Source organism: Miscanthus floridulus, chromosome 8, assembly GCF_019320115.1.
Source record: "Miscanthus floridulus cultivar M001 chromosome 8, ASM1932011v1, whole genome shotgun sequence".
In the NCBI taxonomy this organism is placed as follows: domain Eukaryota; kingdom Viridiplantae; phylum Streptophyta; class Magnoliopsida; order Poales; family Poaceae; genus Miscanthus; species Miscanthus floridulus.
Genome location: NC_089587.1, coordinates 125,968,755 through 125,982,372, shown reverse-complemented (window position 1 = coordinate 125,982,372; position 13,618 = coordinate 125,968,755). Strand labels below are relative to the sequence as shown.

The 13,618-nt window shown below is 42.4% G+C and overlaps 2 pseudogenes; one reads left to right on the top strand and one right to left on the bottom strand.

Annotated features, from left to right (window-relative positions):
• Window positions 1-5,315: 5,315 nt before the first annotated feature.
• On the bottom strand, window positions 5,316-7,914 carry LOC136469869 (uncharacterized; annotated as a pseudogene).
• A 3,577-nt stretch (window positions 7,915-11,491) lies between these two features.
• LOC136469868 (uncharacterized) lies at window positions 11,492-13,445 on the top strand (annotated as a pseudogene).
• Window positions 13,446-13,618: the final 173 nt, after the last annotated feature.

Genomic DNA, 13,618 nt, shown 5'->3' with positions numbered 1-13,618 from the left:
TGCCTCTGCCTCTTCCTCCTCTTGCGGCCATCTGTTTTCCAACAAATGCGCAAAATTTTAGAGATTTCCAAATTATAGAGAGCTTACAAAAGATAAGAAACAATGCTGAGAATTTTCTGGACAAGATTCTAAAAACAGCAGTTCAGTAAATCTATCATAACTCGAGTTTCAGAGATCCAACAGAGGTGTACTAAGAACAGTTGGAAAGCTTAGGAGATCAGCTACAACTTTTATTTAGATCACTTTTACAGATTCTGACATACACATGGTCAAAAATAGAGCTAAACCGAATCTATTCTGGGTTCCAGTCTGCGCAGGAACATCAACTGGTGACAGCTAGATCTCACAAACCTGAATAGCTATTGACGTGATTACAGAGACATTTGAAAGATACAGAAGTGTAGATATCTCCACAAAAATTTCAGAATTTTTGACAGCCGAGATTTTGAGATACAAGATAAAGAACACAGGCTGCTCCAGAAAACAGCATAGCAGAGATAAGATAAAGCAAACCTTCTACATTAAGATTTCATCTAAACTTAAGGTTCCAATCTAAGGAAGTTGTGGACATGCCCACAAACTTCCAGCAACAACCAAACTCCAAATCAACCAAGTTCACAAATTAAAACATCTAATCATCAAAGTTCACAATACCAAACAAGACTAAACATGAAACTACGAACTAACGATGTTGTAATCTTAATCAAGGCACCTAACACCTATGGGGCAGTGTCAATCATGGTGAACGACCGGCGCTTCTTCTTGTAGATCGGAGGCTGCCCAAGTTGAGCACGTAGTTCATCAACTTGCTTCTGGAGGCGTCTCTCGGCCCTCTGTGATGCACACAGCTCTTCTTTGACTTCTTCATCCACCCCTGCATGGCATGGACATGCTGCACTATTGCTTCTAGAGTTGGGTCACTCTCTGGTGGTGCCAAGACCTACCAAACACCCTCATGATCATTGCGTGGAAGGAACCTTAAATGATCCTCCCTCGTGGCCTCAAAGCGACGACCATGGTAGTAGATGTAGGCGTCCTGCGCCGCATCTTCCATGCAATCCAATGCATGGGCCCTCCTGGCAGTGGCACGGTGGACAGTCTCCACCTCATGTCCATTCTTAATGTCATTCCAAGCAGTGCCAACCAGCTCTACCTTCTAAAAGGTTGCCTCCAAAGGATGTTGGTACTCTGCACAATGATAGCTGATGGAGGCGTGCAGATCAGGGTAGTAGTCATCCAGCACATGGGTGAGGAGGGTGTGGTAGTAGGCCGTCTCAGGGGCTGGCTTGAAGTAGTACTTGCACTTCCAGCCTATCTCCTCATCCACCATAGGGACAGCTGGGGATGGCCCAAGTGTAGGTGAAGTAGTAGATGACTCCTCGGGTGTAGCTACAATAGGATAGACTAGTGCAATAGCTGGAGTAGGAGCAGGTGCAGGTGTCGGGGCAGCCATCTGCTCATCGTCAAAGATGATCACAATCTCCTTCTCCGCCTATGGGGCACGTGGGGTGAACAAGGCACGGTAGCCAGCAGTGCTGAGGCGAGCGATCTTTGGGTTATGAGACATCTATAGATTTAAAGTGAGATAGAATTACAATCAACAATTTTATATAATAGATTAAGGTATGAAAAGCATAAATGTTTTAATAAAATAACAAGAATAAGACAGTAAGCAAGAAACCAGAGGAGCAAAGATGCTAAAACGATCGTTTCTAACTAGGCTTGTGTCCTACAGTCAACACGACACTAATACCAATTTGTCACACCCTAATTTTAAGGATAAAATTGAATGCACTAACTCACTGTGTGCCCAGGGATCAATCACACACACAAGCTGACAAATTATAAAAGAGTATCATCACAATGTATCTTATATCACGATAATAACATAACTTAGTCTTATACATCACAGCGGAAAATAAAAGATAACTCTCTCTCGTGGAACATCATCACAGGGAAGGTCAACTGGTTGACCACAAGCCTAATAATCCTCAGAAAATTCCTCATACCCGTTGTTCATCTGTTACCCATCTAGGATTTTTATCCAAATAAAGAAAATAAACAAGCAGTAAGTACTTCCCGTACTTAACAAGATAACATGGGGTTATGTAGCTCAAAAAGGACGACACTTGGTTTACTACAGTTAGCACTTTTAGTAAGTCAGGATTTTAATACCAATTATTATCAAGTTATGCTTAAGCTCCCATTTGTACCCACATAATCAGATATCAGAATCATTTGCATCATATTATCATCGTATACCATCATAAATGAGCCACAATGAGTAACCAATTATTCTGTGAGTTTTTCGGGCCGCTCGTGACTATGAGCACGGCTGTTATAATAGTTTGTAACCCTCTATAGAGGTGGTGCACATTCACCACGAGTCATGATTCCCATATGCCCAGGTTAATTACTCCCATGTCACTGCCAAGGTGAGCGGGTAGGGTACACTATGAAGCCATTTTATAGGTTTCTCTAACAAGTTAGGGCCGCTACGTTTCCTCGGCAGGCAGATGTAGGAACCCCCCTTTCCTATGGCACATATCCATCACGGCTATACACATAGGAACAGAGGTAGTCCTATACCCAACGTGGCAAGCCCCTTTTGCGCCATAAAGGTAACCTCTAACAAGCTAGAAAAGGTCCTATTACTGAGCTAAAGTCAGAAGCCATATGACTCTCACTGGTTGCACTGTCAGTCCCAAGCTTTTTGCCGACAGATAAGTCCTTATGGAGGGCCGGGAGCAACATGATCAAAAGTCATTTGCACCTTCACCCTATGGATCAGTTGTTATAAATCATGTTGTACTTTTAGTTCTATAGAACCATTAACCATCATATAGATCATGTTCAGTTAGAGCACTAGCAATCTACCTATATGCAATTAACCCATAGGAGTCAAGGGAACAAGTCATCAAATGACTAGAATGTTCTTATGGTTATCAAAATTAGACACATGCACATGAGTAAATGATTAAAGTGAATAGGACATCAAGGTAGGCCCATGCTATACTTGCCTTGGTTCACAAACTCTTGCTGGTCCTGCTGGTCGTCAAAGAACTCTTGGTCTCCAACGCTCTCCTCATCGTCTGAACGCGACCAACACGGACAACATATAATATTCTAGGAACATTCATACAAAGCAAACAATCCTACAATTAGAACAGTACACCACTAGTATAGAAAACAAGATAAAATGTTTATGAAAATAATCTATGTCTCGCTATGATCACGTCAACGCGAAGTTCACGAAAATCGGAGCTAAAACGCGAAAGTTATGAATTAAACGGGGTTTCCTATAACACTTCATTTAATTAAACCTAACCATGAAATTTAAAAGTTACAAAATTGATTAACAGTGGTACTAACATGTAGATTATGAAATTACGAAGCTAACACAATTTGAACGGATCAATTCGGAGCTAAAACGAAGTTTTTATGAGTAAAACAAATCTAGTGGCATTTCTGTAAATACTGAAAACGTATTTTGGACTAAAACAGTGTACTTTACGTTTTCAAAACGAGAAAGCGTACTCTGGAAACTACGCTAGGGACTGCGGGTTCAATTTATTGAAAATAGGGGGTCTCTTAAGCAATTTTACCCGCGAAGGGGTATCGGCCACTGAGAGCTGTTGGATCAAGGACGATTGGCTCAGATTGGATCAGGGAAATGAGAGAGAAGGAGATGACGGCCGGAACAGTGACACCGGCGGCAAGCTCCATGGCCGACAGCGTGGAGGTCACCGGCGCGCGCGATTAGGGGCCTAGGAGCCACGGTTCAAAGAACCGAGAGCACTGGGGAGTAGCGGGGGTTCTTGCGAACCCATCCAGGCCGAGAAGGCGGCCGGAGGGCTCGGCTGGTGAGGTGGCGGCCATGGCCGGTGGCGAGAGCACTCGGGCGCACGCGGTTAAGGCTCTAGAAGCCATAAAACATGAAATAAAATGCATGGGAGGAGAGAGGGGAGTACGACAAAGCTCATAGTGGGGAGAAACGGGGTCGACGGCGGCTCAGAGACCGTTCACGCGGAGGGCGGACGGTGGATCCCGGCGATCCTCGGCGCAGTGGTTTTCGGCGTCCACGGCTCGTGCGAGTGTGAAATGAGAGCGGGGATAGGCAGCAGGGGTGCGCGCGGGGGTTTGGCTCCTTTAAAACAAGGCCGGGGAGCGGGGAGGGGCGCTCCCACGATCGAAGACGTGGGCGCGACGGCGATGGCGCCAGGTGTGCGCGGGGCGAGTGGGAGGTTGGGGGTGGCTCTGACGGGCGGGGCCGAGATGGCAGCGGCTGGGCACGGGGTGGAGGCACGGCAGTGGGTGCTGCGGAGCTAGGCCGACGTGCTACTGGGCCACGCGAGGCTGGCTGGCACAGAGGAGTTGGGCCAGCAGCCGGTTGGGCTAGCAGGAGGGAGAAGCCGAGTGGGCCCAAAAGCAAGGGAAAGAAAGGGGAAAACGAGCGGGCCGGCTCGGGGAGAAAAACGGAGCTGGGCCGAAAGTGGAGAAAAGAAGGGGAGGGAAAAGAATTCCTTTTCTTTTTCCAAATATATTTTCCAATCTCATTTTCAAGTTGAATTTGAATTCAATTCAAATTATAGTCAAAGTCAATCATTACAAAAACAAATGTGCAGCAGCATGAATGCATCAACATGTTACTAACCTTATATTTGATTTTATTTTCATAAAAATTATTTCTTTCCTATATTTCAATGCTCACATAATAATATAATTAAATCGAATTTTCTTATTTCAAAAGACTAAAATTTTGGGGTGTTACAACTAGTATTTTGTGCTATGCATGCCAAGGATTATGGGCATTTGGTCTGGTTAATCATCTATCTAGCACTACTCTTGAAACTTTTATTTGTAAAGTTAACTCTTCGCTTACTTACTTGGGGTGCTTACAAATTGAGTAAAAGACACAATACAAGACAAATAATTCAAGACCAAACTGCAATCTTGCCTGTTTTATCTCAAACTAAGCACATCAGATTTAAAGCTTCCATGTAAGATATGATATTTCATTATCTACTGTTGTAGAGAAAATTAGCAAACAACACTGAGAGTTTTTATAAAATTTGTGATAGCACATATACCATCATTCCCAATGCACAAAAATAAATGAGAATACCGTTAGAAGCAACAATGCAAAATTCAAGTAGCAAAAAAAAACAAAATAAACTTTTGATGACCAACCCCATACTATCTTTGATGTTATGTAAGTATTTGCAAATTTTTAGAACATAAATAAAGTAATAAAAATCAAGCAGGTATGCACACAATTGTACAAGATTTATGATAATAACAACAAATATAGGAACTTACAGTGGTCTATAGTTCGATCCCTGTTTTATTTTCGGTGCTCGGCTAGACTGAGATGATCTTGTAGGCTCCTGATAAGGCTTCTCATTTACTATTAATCTACTACGTAAACTTTCATGCTGCCAAAGAAAAGAAAATTAGTCAGTTATATACTAGAATTATCCTCTGTAGTTTTCCACTGCTACTCTTTATAGTAATTAGATTTGATTTCGTGCACTATGATATATATGCTCTTCGATATATACTATTGACTACTAGAGTTTTTATTATAATATACCTAAAGTTCTAGAAGGTTACAATATATGTTTAAGAAAACTAAATAGTTTAAAATAATATTATTTTAATACTAGAGACTTTGGAAACAAACTTGTCGAGAACGTAATTTTTTTCTGGGTGGAGGGAGTATAAGAAATCTTGTCCCAAATTGCCAAAAAACCAAGGCCATAAATAAAATTACCACTACAAATCATTAAGTGAAACTTGATTTCCATAACATTGTTAACCCATCACTAATTATTTCCTAGTTACTTATTGCTGATGGTAATGGTAAAACAAACTAGGGACAGAAAGAAATGCAGATACAAAACCATTTGGAAGTTAAGAAAGACAATTCTATATGAACCAAGTGGCAAGGAAACAAATTTCACTACCTTTGATTTCATAATGATATGTCCAAAATGCAAGCAACTAGGAAAAAGTATGTCATGCATCTTTCAAAAGATAAATAGAAAACCAAGAGAACAATTACCAGATCTGCTGATATTTCAAAAGAGTACAGATCATGAACACTTGTCTTTTGAATAAATGCACGCCTGGGTACCTTTCTAGTTTCTAGGAAGGATAATGCAGATTTCCGTGTGTGGAATGTGTAGGAACTAGTAGGATCCGTGTAATACTGCATGATAAGACAAAATAATGATTCCTAAATCAAGCAATGTTCATTTATTCAATGGTAAAACATCATGACTCAAGAGCCATATTACTTACTAGATCTCTCCCGATCAATCCTTCCTTTGTTTTTCTATATACTAGTTCTTTTACCCAACCTTCAGGCAATCCACTTGGCCAAAGGTCCACTTTTGCATGTATCTGCAAATATGTCAAAAGAATAAATAGAAAAAACATCAAACACTCAAAAGATGTAATGTGTTATTTGAGTTGAAGAGGTTCTAGCAAGAGACACACGTTATCTTCAGAACTTGTGTCACATTGTTCATGGGTGTCCGCACCCAGAGACCTTTGCCTCATTGATATAGAGTAGTACATCTTTCTTTGATAGCAATCGCATGCCAGTGACTGAGTGAACATAAAACTACAATGAAACCATATAGACTATCAATAGTAGCCATCGGTGTATACTAAAATCATTAGTAACATAAAATTGCTTGTAGTTGATACTTCCATTTCAAAATTAATTCCATTACTTATAAGACATGAACATAATATAAATATATATATATATATAACTTCATTTATAATAATGTTCTTGGATCAAAGATGGACAATGGATTATACAAAATAAATAAGTTTCACTAAGTATCATGATGTATTCAATCAACAGAGAACAAGTACACCTCACTGAGGATGTGATACATAACATACAAATAACTGAGAGATTTTTAATTTTCTAAATAAAAACAATAGTGAATTTTAAGAATATAAAATTGCAATGATCTCACACAGTGATATTCCTTACCTCCACTCTAGTTTGCTCCTCACTAGGTGCAATTATGTACTCAGAATCTAGCTATTCCATACCACCCTCTTCTATAATTCAAATATGTTCAATGTATTTGTTTATTAATTGGGAAATTCCGTATCTACGAGTTTCTTGTTTGAATGTAAGAACTTGCATACAAATAGAAGAACATTACAATAGGATATAACTTGTTTAATTGCAATTACTAGTTACTATGAGAGCCTAAAAGTAAAGTAAAACCAGCAACATATATATAATATAGCAATGGTACCAACTAACTAAACTCGTGGCAATATACCTTGTACATCTTGTCTGTCTTCTCCCCACCGGCTCTTACCTCCATCACCCACCCTTTTGGAAGCCATTCATGTTGTCTCTGAATATGCAAGCATAATGAACAAACAAAAAAATTATAATAACACATATATAATAAAAGTTGGTCATACATAAAAAATTGTAGTCATGCACCTGAAGCTTGTTTTCTGCACCACGTTCCTTCGATTCTAGCATACGCTCATCTGTCCTAGAAAAAAGGTACTCCAATACCTCCGACTTCATGGTGAATGTGTAATTTGATATGGGAGAAGTATAGTACTGCTTGCAAAATAGTTCAGAGGTTCAAAGGAAATTCATAAATCTAAGTAATAAGAAAATCTAGTTTATAGGTGACATTTCATATGGCACAATTACTTGTTGAATCATATACAAGCACTATTTCTATTGTTTGAGAAACATACTCAAATAATGGTGCCATCTTCAGTGCGGTAGACCTCCATGATCCATCCATCAGGGAGCCAATCCGGTGGCTCCACTAATGCCTCAATATCCTCCTCCTCATCTAGACTAGTTGGTTCCTTTGCTTCCTCGTCCGATATCATAGTCATAGGTTTGTCACCCATTTTTTGATGGTTTGGCTACAATCTACTTATGCTTACCTTCTAGCTTTGGATCTATCAAAGCATAGGATTGCTTGAACGATGGGTATTTATACTAATCTTCCTATCCAACTGGTGCTAGCTGGTATCCACCATAGGCTAGAAATTGTCTGGTTGTTTGGTAAGGAACAACTCAAAGATTCCTTTTCAAGATCTAACAGATAGTGTAACGCCTAGCTCATTTATTGTTGTAGATACAATAGATTTGAAATGCAGATTACATTATTAATACACAGAACGTAAAATAGGAAGGTGGGTGAGCCAATATCCCTCGCAACGGTCATCATCATCTGGGTGCGGTGCTGATTCATAGGGATGAAGACCTCAGACTGGATCATCGGTCCTCCATACCCTCGAACACCCATTGGTCTGCTTCCTCTCCTTTAGGGGCAGTGGCTATAAGTGGGCCACCAATCCAAGGGAGGCTCCACCTTGGCCCTTCAATGTCACTGACTTAAATCAAGGGTGGAGAAGCCTCCTGTGTGTGCTTCCTTGCCTCTCCCATGGATTAGTGATGTGGTAAGGGGGGTAGGCCCATGATCAAAGAAAGCCCATCATCGCCATTCCAAATGTGACCCAGGAGGCCATGAACGGATCAAGGTCTCAAGAGCCATCTCTTGCTTGGGAGCTCAGGGACTTAGCCAAGGCATGGGGAATTCCCAAACCTAGGAGAGCTCCGACCAAGCCAAGGCTCCCGCAGTCGTCCCAGCCTTGGCTAAAGTGAATGTTTGCCCTGGGCAAAGCTAGAAGCCAGCTCCAGAATCTGTTAGGCGCCCTAGAGCCTAACAGACATAGAAGCACTACACCGTCATCTCGCTCCATAGCCATGAGGTGTTGTCTGCCACTACCTCAGTAGGGTCATGTCTGGGGCTTGACATGTTAGGACAAGGAACTCCCCCAAGACCTCGAAAGTGGTGGGCTCTAGGCCTGCTTGGCAGCCTCTTCGGGCAGAAGTAGAAGCCTGGTGTCGTAGGTTCATATAACCATGGCGAGCATCAGTGGTTGCTCGTCGAAAATTGATATGTGGGTCTCTGGTGGCTCAGGCACTCAACAACACAAGAGGGACACGACGATCTATCCTAGTTCAGGCTTCTGAGCCCTACATCTAGCAGTGTAGTGTTCTCCGTGTTAAGAGTACCCAAATCAGGGATTACAATGATGGAGATTGAGAGTATGTTCAATGCAAACCATGACCCTATCTTGTGCCGAGATTAATATTGTTTCAAACGGACCAATGGGGCACGGTTTGCCCTGAACATACCACGTTGCAACGTTCTGTATCCCATATGGGAGATCTAGGAGAACATACCAGAAGCGTTGAGACGGCGATAGCACCTCTCTGGTGGCGATCTGGTGATGGACATTCACCAGCATGTAGAACATCTGGCTAGCGCTCTGACATAGTGGGGTTTGGGGCCAAACCAAGTCGGATCTGTCAGGGCGAGGGCCTCGAGGTCTACTCCTAAGAGGCCCAGCAGATGATATGACGCCGAGGACTCAGTTGTCCGTCGATGCAGTCTCCTTGAGGGGGTGAAGTTCAGCTGTTGGACCCTTGATGTAACTTCACATGGTCCTTCATGAATATGATAATTCTAATGTGCTGAATAATTTGGACATAAAGGAATGATCTAATCTTCAAAGGAGTTCATCTTTCTCTTCAGGATTGTAGGGCTTTTCTCTATAAACAAATCTCTTTGCTGAAGTTGAGAGCAAATGAGCCTTCCGGTTTTTTTTTACTTATTATGGATCCAAAATCTATTATAATCTGCCTTTTAGCTTTCATCTTTTTTTGTTTCTTGAACTCTTTCTTGTGATGTTGAACTTTTGCTTGTTTTAATTATATTTTAACGGACCAAGCCCCTCCTAAAATAAATATAGCAAGGAAAACATAGGTTAAAAACTTAAAATGTGAAATCAACAGATTTATTTAAGCACATGGCTAAAATCTGATTCTCACAAAACTGCTTAAACACTAAAGCATGCTTTTATTTTTTCGACAAAATGAAGGATTTTATTAATTCACAATCATTAGCATCGAGTTGATACAATATTTGTGGAAGGACTAAATTTTAAAATGACCTATTGTTCACCCACCCGCCAAGTTCTTTAACTTAGATGGACAATTAAACATATCATGTATGTAACTGTACCCACTTGCCAAGTTCCTGAACTTAGTTAGCGTTTGGTTGGGAGACAAAGTAGAGTGGAATGATCATGTCTTTGTTTTGAGGGACTGGAACGGTTTCATTTTTTGTTTGGTTGAGGAAAGATAGGACGGATCTATTTTCTGTTTGGTCAAGAGACATCAAAAGTGGGATCAGGCTATCTGACTGGTAGAGTCCACGTGCCAGTCTCTTCTCATGCTTCTTAATTTTTTATTTTTCTTCCTCTTCCTTATCGCATCGTTCTTCTTATCCCAACTGTACCCGCGCTTCATCCTCCGACAGCGCTTGGTCGTGCGCCCATCGTCTTCCTCCCCTCCTCCACCGTGCGCTGGGTCTAGGGGCGGAACCGCCCACACGTGCGCTGGGGCCGGGTGCGGAGCCAGCCGTGCATGCCCTAGGGCTGGGGGTGGACCGACTGCGCGGGCGCCGGTGTCAGGCGGAGCTCGGTCGCACGCACCGGGGGCGGAGACGGAGCGCACCGGGGCCGGTCGTGCGCTAGGGCCAGGCGACGCCGGAGCTCACGAGGCCGGTCATGCTTGTCTTCCACCGCACCTCCGAAGGCAGGCGTAGGTGAGCTCGGCCACGCGTGCTCCTTCCCCCCCTTCTCCACCGGCCGACGCTCCTAAGTCCTACCTCTCCTCCTCCATCGGACGTCGTTGGTGCCTAGGCCGCGGTCTCCTCACGCACGCGTTGATAGCGCTCGTCCCACTTGGGACGTCCCTGTCCGTCGTTTTTTCGGGGGCAAGGTGAGCCCGAGTCTGACTGAGAATATACCTAAGTGGGATGTCCTCGCTCCCGATAGCCTCCCAACCAAACACAGTCTGGGTCCGTCTCATCCCGTCCCTACTCATCCTCGCATCCAAACACACACTTAAATGAGCAATTGGAAAGATGATGTATCTGTGTGCATCCACCTAACAAGTTAGTGCACTGAGAGCATCTCCGAGAGCCTTTCTAAAATCTACTCTTTAAATCATTATTTGGAAAGTCATTTGAGTAAAAGTCGTTTTCTAAATCTTTGTATTCTCCGATAGCTTTTCTATAACTTGTGCGCAGTCTAGAGAGTCATCCTTGCTCTATACCTTTAACTACCTAGAAATCTGGAATAGTGGATATTTATATTTAGATATTCAATTGTAGAGGATGTTAGAGGCTATTTTTCACTAAATTTCTATTCTTGTATATTAAAAAAGATATAAAGAGTCTTTTATAGATAGTCTCAGCCGTGCATTTTACTCATTTTATAACCATGATACATTTCATACTGCTTCTGGAGTTCTACAACCGTCGTGGAGCTGCCGGAATCCTGTTGTCCTCACCAGTCACCACTCACACCACCAGATACGGAAACCGACCGTAGCAAAGCAAAAGCAAGGCATGTTTGGAACAGCCCTGACTCATATCGTATGGGCCCCACTGCTCGTACTCTCAGATCGATCCGACCCAAAGCCGAACACCCGAACCCGATCCCCTTGTTTCTCATTGTGCCACCGCTAACCCCGCCGCCGCCTCCGCCGCGTCAGCAGCGGCGATGGCGTCGTCGTCGTCGCGGCCGGTGCTCCACCGCCTCGCAGAACTGGCCAGAGGCCACGTCCGCGCCAACCACCGCATGCTCGCATCCGCCTCCTCGTCCACCGCCGCCATCGAGAGGGCTTCGCAGTCGCCGGCGGAGGCCTAGGCCGTGCGCATGACGGAGGGTTGCGTGCGGGTACGTACATCCCTCCTACTACCTACTAGTAGATCGTTCCGCTGCATTTTTCCAAATCTGTAGGCTATTCTAGTTTGCTTTCTGTTTTAGTTGGGATTAATTTTGTGGTAGCAATCGGACTCTCGCCTCCTATAGAGTATATGCGGTTTTTTTTGTGCTAGCTTAAATTGGTTCCGATTGAGTAAGCTAGGAATACTTAAGGTTTATAGTTCTGAATAAATCCAACATAAGAAAATTGTGGCAACAGTGGTCATGGGGCTAATGCAACCATTTCTGAGCTAGGCCTTATCCATGAATATGTATCCATGGCTGTTATGGGCGTCAAGAAAGGCCAATGGAGCCAATGAGCCAGCCAGCCAGGGAAGAGGTGCATGGGCAACACATGTGGCAATGGATCAGATTTGTTAGGATGATTAAATTAAGCTGTGAAATTATTGTATGGGTTAGACTGGGATTGTGTCAGCAGGCTCTATAGAAACACGCTCTGTATCCTCATTGAAATTAAGCAGTGGAGGCTCAATTTAATTTAAGCGTTTCAAATCTATAATCTAATCCCTCCCCTAGCAGCTGACTCCACCTGGCTGTCGTCGGTGGTGGTTTTGACCCCAAATGAACAGTTCACAACAGAGGCGTACCATACTGCAACCGATACAGATACACACATTTTTTTTGGGACTGTCTGTGTTTAAGACAGGCTGAAAGGATGAAGACTTAGTTATTTCCTCTGTACAAAAATGGCTACGTGCTGTAGTGTATGGTTTGGTTCATTGTGATGGTGGTTTTCCCAGTCCTAGGTAGCTTCTACTTGAAAATAGTGTCATTGAAATAGTTTGTGTTGAGATGTTGACGAAAGTTCTGGAATTAGACTTTAAATACCTATTGCCAGAGCCTTATTTTTTAGCCTTGAAGTTTAACATGTTGAAGTTCTGAAATGAATGAGATGTTTTATCTTTTAGGCTTTAATGTTTGCCTCTTTCACTTTCCCCAGCACACATGTTTCTTGTAGTTATACTTCTCATTGCTTTAAAACCTGAACTGTTTTGGTATGTTCACATGGTTTTTGTTTTCTGGGTAGTGGATGGGCTATGGTCTATGGAGTGGGTTTAGGGTATTGGGCCACTGGGCAAATGGTCCTTGAACTTACATACATGCTATTTTTGTTAGTTTCATGCTACACAACTATCTTGGCTGTTGAACTCAACTTGAGAACTTCTTTATTCTTGAGTTCTGTTGTGATTTATACCTGCCTTTACGATATGCAGGTTTCAACAAATCCTAGTGCTGTTGGGGGCTGCAGCTGCAAGAGTTCTTTCATGGTGAAATAGCTTCAATGTTACCTTGAAGAGATCAATAACCAGAAATAGCATTCTGTAGCAAAACATTCGCTTTGGATCTGAGTGTACAATTGGTATTTTTTGGTAGTTCTGAAGATGTTTCTTTTTTAGTTTTGTTACTGTTAGAAATATCATCACAAACTGTCTGGTTCAATCTGTATGCCACTAACTTGTGATGGTTATGATATGATGAAAAATTTATGTACATGTAATCTTGTGGCTATTAACATTTTACTTTATGTTGCTTCTTACAAAAATGATAAATAAGAGGAACAGTCTATTGTTCTATTGATATGACTGAATATACTGAGAATGTCTTTTAGTATCAATCCTCAATAATTCTCACTCCATGTAATAATGTATTTCCACATGCTTGAGTGTGAAAATGTAATGATAATGCAACCATACCACTACTCCCCCCATATATCTGCATTCTGGTTTGTTCGGATGGAAACATAGTG